An 8,742-nucleotide genomic window follows, 5' to 3' on the forward strand; every position below is an offset into this window, starting at 1 on the left:
TTCTGGCGTATGTATCCGCTGTGCGAAGCTGCCCAATCGTTGGCGGACGAACACCCTAATGGCTAGGAGTAGGTGCAGCAGAGTGGTGGCGACGAGAATGGAAAGGGGGATATATTTCCCCCCCCCTCACTCCTCCCACACCTTCCCCTCCCCACGGCTATATTTGCAGCGGACGGCAAGATAACCTAATTACACGCGGCACTCTGTCGGCTCGCGAGAGAGATTACAGTTTGCTGCGCCCATCCCGTGCGGGTTTGTTCCGTTACTGTACCCCAGATTGCGCGGTCTTCGAAACTACAAGTGCGTTGAATATAAAAAACTGTTTGTTCATTTTTTTTTGACGTGATAACGTCTTATAAATTCGATGAACGCCGGCTGCACGCACGAAAATTTGTCACGTTCCGTCTGAGCCGAGCGTGCAAGAACCGGCCAACCACCGTGCGAGAAAATCTTCGATAGTATCAACCAGGTTAAGGCGGGCTTTTTAATTAATTGTTCGTGATTATGTTTAATCAATTTATTTAAATAAAATTTTGCAAAAAAAACTGTAAATAATATTTGAAAATTAAAAAGTATGCAATTTTTCATCAATGTTTTCTTGTGACGTTATCACGTAAAATTATCGTCCGTAAACCGACTTTACAGACAAACCCCCCACCCCCTTTTTTTTTCCTTTCGTGGAGTTGTTAGTTAAGTCGTGGTGTGTTTTCCCCAGCCACGTGACATTGGTTGCCTTGGATTGTAAAAAATTTTGACTGCAGCATTTACAATTTTTTAAAACTATTTTAGTTAAAATATACACACCAATATCCCTGTTCTGATTCTCAAATGATCTCGCCTTAGTAAAATATATACTGTAAGTAGTTTCAAATTAACTGTTTCTGTGCAGCTTTCGTCGTGTAACGTTTAATTTTTAATGATTCATTTATAAATGCCTAAAACTAAGTTGAATTTTTTCAACCTTAGTGATATTGATTTTTTTTTTTTTTAGTTTTTACCAAATTTTCAAATTTTAAGATATTTTTAAAAGAAATTCTTAAAATAGTTTTACGACAAAGGCTCCATGGACATGTTTAATTAAAATTGTTTACCACATGAGTACACTATATAAATTAATGTTATCCTTTAACTAGACCTATAAACGAGTGTTTAGAGGTGTTAAAACTACTTAGTAAATAGCCTACTTATTCTCTTGATAATATCATTTATAGATATATACTTGTACCATTGTATTAAATTTTACTTCAAGTCATGTTTAGAAGATAAAATAATTAAGGGAACTACCTCCTCATCGCGCGACCAGGTAAACTACATGCTTAAAGTACGTTATAATTGCATTAAAATAAAATAAATAAATAATTATCTTTTTTACTCGATAAACATTTAAGTCCAATTTTTATGTATAAAAATTATATTTTTATGTTTGGACCATTGAAATTTTTCGAATGTTTAGAATGGAGAAGTTTGATCTTCGTGCATTTGACAGAAAGAGATACTGCACGTAAACGATTTAATAAGTTGAATGAAATTTTGCTAACTTTAACGGTGGCAGGAAGCTGTTCCAACTGTACGACTGAAGTTGCGCCAGGGGGCGCAAGAGTGGAAGAGAGGGAGGGTTTCCGGGCACCGAACGGCCACACGTGTGTCGGACCGAAACGGGACCTCGCGCGCGGTTTCGAATGCTTCCGTCCATGGATTGGGGGGGGGGGAGGGGAAGGGAAATGAGCCGTTAACTGTCGCGGGGCGTGTGTGTGGGGGGGGGGGGGGGGCTAGGGACGCCGCACCGACCCGCCTCCCTGGCGCCTCGACGGAGGGGCGTATGCACACCCCCTCTCCCTCCCTACCACCCTACCACCCGCCCTACAACCCTCTCGCGCTCGCGTTATTCTCAGGGATTTGGCAACCGTGTGCCCGACCCGCGACACTCGGGGGAAGCCTAAAGCTGGGTTTACGATTGATTTCCTTAAGAATCATAACTTAACATCGAGCACACGATTAAGGGCGCGGTTACACGGGAGTCTGAACTACTTCAGGTGAACATGTTCAGCTGTTGAGTGCGGTTACACACAGTCTGAACATGTTTCGTTCGAGGCCATTTCCCATTTAACTTAAACAGGTTGGCAAAGTAGTTCAGATCGACAAATCTTCTACATTAGCCTCTGATTGGCTGTTTAGAATATAAACAGTCTTTTGCAGAAATTCAAGATGGAAAGTGTTTCTGGCACAAGTTCGAGTAATATTTTACCGAATGCAACAAAAAAAATCAACAGATAATTATATTATATATTTTTTAATTGATCCTGACCTTAATTTTCTTAAAACTGAGATAGGCACTCTCGCTCAAAAAATAATAATAAATAAGTTTAAAAATTGTACTGTGCATGTTGTTTGAATTCCCGATTTGTAAAATAAAATATTGAGCAATATGAAAACACATTCCATTTCTGCTGATAATGCTGTATAAACAAGTGAGAAAATCCCGCGTTTTCTGGATACAATTACAAAATAGAGATCAACAACACAGTCATTCGTTGACAGTAGACAATCGGTTTTAGAGCTAAACACACTTTTCAGCAACTACCGTGTAACCGTACACTTTCGCGTTTGTAAACGTGTTTACTTAAACATGTTCACCTGAAGTAGTTCAGGGTCCCGTGTAACCGCGCCCTAAGTCAGAACTACATTTCCCAGTTTATGATCGACATAGAAGTCGTCAATTCCAACCAATCACAGCACAAAACACATGGTCGGCCTTTTGTGCGAAACGGAGAAGCAGGTTTGAAATATGTTATTTGACGAATGGGATATCTATTTTTTTCGAAATGGATGATGATTACAAATTAAAAATATACGAATTCTAACCAAAAATACTGCCTCGCTCGGTACGATACCAAGACGTAAACTTCCGGCTGAAAGGTTTCCGGTTTGTTGTGATTGGTCGCTTCCCTTAAGTCTTAACGAAAAATATAAAATATAACCATTTCTGTTAAGTCTTAAGTCATCATATGGTTCGCACACGACCCGTCAAAATTCACACACGACAATCATAAACCATTCCACTAGTTTACATAGAGTCATATGGTAAGTACACGACTAAGTCTTAATTCTTAATTCTTAATTTTCAATCGTAAACCCACCTTAAGATGTACATCAAGTTCTGTCCCTGCCCGAACACGCCCGAATATTCACCTTCGGCCAACCTCGGGTTTATTTATATTTCTATGTTTATTTTAATGTAGCTATACTAACCTAACTAACCGTCCATAGTGTTTCAAAGTGTTTTAATGTAGCTAACCTAACCGACCACTTTTAATATTTGAATTTATTTTTCCTGCGCAAAAATAAAACAAATCCCGAGGTCGGACGAACGTGAATATTCGGGCGTGTTGGGGCAGGGACAGAACTTGATGGACATCTTAGGCTTCTCCGACTTTCGGGTTGGGCTTTTATCAATTTAAACCCAGTTGGAAAAAATTAAATAAACCCAGTCCATGACGCACTTTTTTTCTTAACAATTATTAGCATAAATTAAAAAAAAAATCTGTTACTAAAACTAACATGTTTTATTTACAAGTTTAACATAAACAACGCATTCAAAGCACGTACTCATGATATAGATGCGCACAAAAGTAGACACACCGGCTGAATTTTGCGTATTATAACAAACCCCTTAGACGTTCTTGCAAGTAATAGATGAACAGTAATATTTTATTTTAAATGATTCTTCGTTAAAGTTCTTGTCCGAGTTTTGTATTATAGGTGTATTTTCAACATTGTATACGCCTGAATTAGCTCGTAATCTAGCTTAGATGTTTGCACATCACTGGCGAATACTGAAATACTCACTCGCGTGTTTTTAATTTTTTTATAGGTAGATTTCTAATAAATACAATTATTTTATTGCGATTAAGAAAGGTAATTTCTACCAACCCTTTCGTTCTTCCCCAATTTCATTGCCATCCCTGATTGCGCCAACGAAGAAAGGATGAGATACCCTACGCCTAGAGATATGCCTGCGAAATCCGCTTAATTTCTGGCATCAGGGTAGGTACATAATCGAGAAAGTGTACCTACTGTACAGTAGGTAACTGCTCCCTGAAGATGGCGACTGCAATGTCGACCGAAACGTCGATGAATTATTCTTCAAGGACACGGCTACTACCCAGAAGCCAATCTACTTCAGACAATGGCCGTGAAAGCCTGCGAACATTATTTTTTAAAAAAATATTTTTAAAAGCGTGTTTTTTTAATGCTTTTGGGAACAGACGCCACTCAATTATCTTGAAAGCAGGTTTTAAATCAACTAGTTTTTTTTCTTCTTCTGAAGCACCGTACGCGGGGACTCTTGAAATGTACAACCGCTTGCAGCGTTGATGATAACGCGAACCTCGCAAGTCTGCGCGCATGCGCCAAGACCGTGCTGTATCTTCAGCTTGGGAATATCGGAAGATATTTTTCTCCTCCGCCGGGGACGATACCCGCCTGCATAAGCTGTTCGAGAAGAGGGGTTTTCTCCCAGCCAGCGAAGCGTTTCTTCTGGTCCGCTCTTTTGTTGCGAGGGGTTGGAAAGCGATACGGGAAGAAAAGTTGCCTGGGCTACTATGTGTCGGAGCTGCTTGCGTCAAAAAATAGGCGGGGGGGGGGGGGGATGGTTGGTGGAGAGAACGTCTAAAAAAAATAATAAAGGAGGGAAAAAGCTACACAGGAAAAAAAATTCTGTACTTTTACAAAAGAATCTTTTGGGAAATAGTTACCAAGAAATAGTTTTGAACACAACAAGAGATTTTGTTGTGTCTTTCTACAAACACATGACTATGGTTATTTTTGCGTATATTAAATACGTTTTCAAAGATAATCCTGGGCACTTCTTACGAAAATTGGCGCACACTTTTATATTTTAATTGGCGTTTTATTCAAGAATTTTTTTTAGACCTTGGACAATATAATTGAATATTCAATAATTGTACCTTTTTTTGTTATTCCTTTTAATGTTCTCAGTTATTATTGTATAATACTGTTCTCGTCCATTAATTTTTCACTAAAAAATCAACGAGAATTGATTAGTTTGAATTCAGATGAGGAAGAGGCAATATTTATAAGATATTTTTTAATATTTTATTGAGTAACACTAATGATTTCATATTGTTTTGCGATGACGAAAAACTGTCCTTTAATAGGTGATAAATATCAATGTGTGTTATGTGAAATCTTAGTGATTGTAAACTACTGTAATTATGTAATTATGTCCGCCTTGTTGACATGCGATTCAAAACGTAGTTTTGTTTAGCATTGTATTATGTAATGTAGGAAAATACACAATTATTAGCAGTGACTTTTCACTGAAAGGCATGTTATGCTATTGGTGCATTTTTGTCGGTAGCTGGACAGCGATATTAACATCGCAATCTCTCAGAAATATAATATCTAGATGTTTGATACATTGTATCACTTTACTTGTGTTAAAAAAAAATCATTTCTTAATGGTTTTGGTAGTCAGTAATAATACGAGTTCTGAGAATAAATGAAAGAAAGAAAAATGTTTGTATAAGTAAGCGTATTACTTCCATGGATTAAACATAAGATAGCGAGATTGCTATTTTTTTCTTTTCTTTTTTTTTCGAGACGATGGCTTGCAAGCCAATAAGCGGGATTCAGAAGGAAAAGAGAAAAAAACCTGTTCCTATTTCTCCAGGATATTTTTGTTATTTTCCTCCGCTCATTTTCCCTCGTCTCGTCTTCCGTTTGCATAACTGTAGCCCCTGATATTCAGACGCTTGCCGTCAAATCACGCGCGACGAAAGAGACGACTTGTTTATTCCTTCCATTCCCTCAACCCTTAAAAATCGTGGGAGTGGGCGCAGGGGAGCATAAATCACCTCAAATACATCCCCCGAGGCAAATCGAGCAAATGCGCATCCTGATTCGAATGGCGATTTCTCGAGAAGACCCCCATTAAATTCAATATACATATAATTTTTTTTATATTTTTACTATACTCTTATTCGCCATGGGTAAAAAAAGGGGGTGAAAAATTGGTGTGGGGGGAGGGGGGAGAGCAAAATTGATATTATAGAAACTGCAAGTCTTAAAAAAAAAAAAAAGGTATGCGATGTCTTTAAGATGCCTTTTGCACCTTGCTAGTCTCTTTTGTTAAATTTTTCTTCCCAAAAAAAAAATCCAGCTAGTCTTAACCCGCCTCCTTGGGTGCAAAATATCATCCGCGGAGGTGAGTTCATTGTGACGCTTGATAAAGGATGCGCCGCGTGAAAAGTGTTTTGTCGGCGGGAGCGTGGAAGGGGAGGTGTTGGATGTGAGCCAGAAGTATTGTTAAATTGAAGGGGGGGGGGTAAGGATGGAGGGGAGGAGGGGTTGTGAGAGGGGGTTGACGGAGGCTTAAGAGACGTGATAAAGTCGGGGCTGGCGGCGGGGATGTTTTTGACTGACTGGCGTCAAATGGGGCGGCAGCGCTTTCGACGCGGAGAGAATAAGGCTTGCTGTTATTTCCCTCACGCGCGCGTTGCGGGTTGACTATCCGGGGGATTCGCAGTAACGCAGCGAAATAAAATAAAAAAAAGGTCGAGAAGCTGGGATCGAACAAAGCGCGAATAAATTCCTTTGCCGATTACATTCGACAATTCTGTGTTGATGTCGAAGGAGCTCATATATTTGTAACACGAGACAGCTACTTATCCACTTGATATTTAATGTTATCAAATACACGGTGAGTCTGAATTCGACCGACAAACGTCGATTGCAGGTTCATCATTATAAAAAAAAAGTTGAAAAAATTTTTACGAACTATGGTCTTAAATGACTTCCAAGGCTGATAAATGTACTTCTTTGGATTTTGGGGCAGAACAACATTTCAATTGTAAACAATAGAGAAAGTATGAAAGATAGAACACAGAGAGTATGGGTTATGTTTACTTGATGCAGTTATACAAACATCATGAATTATGTCGGGTAGCAAATAATTGGTGGCAGTTACACGCCATAAAAATATGAGGAAAATAAAGCTGCTTATTTTTGTGATTGTTCGGAGCTTATGGACAATCATAGGCCATCTCCTGGTTGTCTGGGCTGTTTAACTAATCAGAGGCGATCTGCCTTTTGTCGGATGCAGAGCTTGGTTTTGAGGATTTCTGAAGAGTGGTTCCCACGTTCTGCTTATTGGCCAAACCTCCCAGTCAACTTGAAGAAAGAAAGTCTCTGATTGGCCCACAGCTACAGTAAATCAGGAAAAACCACCCTCTCGGGCGAGGTTATTTAAAGGCATGACAATATCCGAGAACACCAGCAGGCGACTGCTATCCTCATGATGGCGACTGCTAGGTAGACCGAAACTAAACTTCGTAAAAATCTTCATCTTCGACCCAGAAGCCAAGCAACTCCGTGCCTATTTACGTATTAAATACGTTAAAAAAAAAAATTTCTAGTGTTTTGTCATTAGTTTTGTGGTATGTTTTTACTGTTCGTACTTACTTTGTTTCTTTCTATTAAATAAAATTTTCTTAGCCCTGAAATGCAATCTCATTGGTTACCAGTTATTACTTTCCCGTCTATTGTGGATGGTGAAACGTAAAGATTTTGCGGGTCCGTTTTTACGTTGACGCGGCATTCTGTTCTCCGCGCGTTTTATCGCATCTCCGGAAATTCGACGTGACGCTCGTTCCCGGGCCCCTTGTGACGCTCAGCTTTGTGTGCAAGGGATGGCAGCGTGAAACGGAAGGGGGAGGGTTGGTAGAGGGTAGGGGGTAGGGGTAGGGTAGGGTAGGAAGAGGGGATTACCCAGGCAGGCTACCGGGAGCCACGACTACGCTAAGCCAAGCCAATCCTTGGCACGAGCGTGTGATCAGCAGCTTCATCCCTTGTAATTATCGCGGGTCGTAAAAAAAGAGGGGAAAAGCGGGGTTGAAAGGAGACATTGGGGGTGTGGGGGGTCTCTTTTGGAGGCGAGAAAACCCGCGCTCGTTGTTACCGGTGAATCATGCAAGCGCCCAGGTACGATACTGCCAACGTGACAACGATAAGACCTTCCAAAGGAATGGGAAAGTAGGAGCGGTTATTAAAGCTCATGAAGCTTGTTAGGTTGGCGCTGTCTCGAGAAGATAACCGCGCTTTTTTTTTAATTTTAACAAAACTTCGTTGAGCATAGAAACTCTTCAGGTGAAGCCTGAGTTCACGTCACAAGTCAGTCAACTGTATGACACGATTTTCTACGAAATATAACATCAAAAGGAAGCTATTTCAGGTATAGGATCGTTTCTGATTTCAGCATTTTAAGGAAGTAGTAAGTCTCCTAATTTTTTTCTTCTTATAATTAGTGTTTTTTTTGACATGATCTTATATAATTTCTTAATAGAACCACATCTCCCTTGAGATCATTGGGTCGCGCAACAAAGAGCGGAATGGCGTAGCTGGCCTGGGAACGGAAGAAGCGCTACGTCACGTTCCCCGACGAGGGCCGTGGCGTCCGTGGCGAGGGTCGTGGCGTCCGTGGCGAGGGTCGTGGCGTCCGTGACGAGGGTCGTGGCGTCCGTGACGAGGGCCGTGGCGTCCGTGACGAGGGTCGTGGCGTCCGTGGCGAGGGCCGTGGCGTCCGTGACGAGGGTCGTGGCGTCCGTGGCGAGGGTCGTGGCGTCCGTGACGAGGGCCGTGGCGTCCGTGGCGAGGGTCGTGGCGTCCGTGACGAGGGTCGTGGCGTCCGTGGCGAGGGTCGTGGCGTCCGTGACGAGGGCCGTG

The sequence above is a fragment of the Bacillus rossius genome, chromosome 16 (assembly GCF_032445375.1).
Source record: "Bacillus rossius redtenbacheri isolate Brsri chromosome 16, Brsri_v3, whole genome shotgun sequence".
Lineage (NCBI taxonomy): Eukaryota > Metazoa > Arthropoda > Insecta > Phasmatodea > Bacillidae > Bacillus > Bacillus rossius.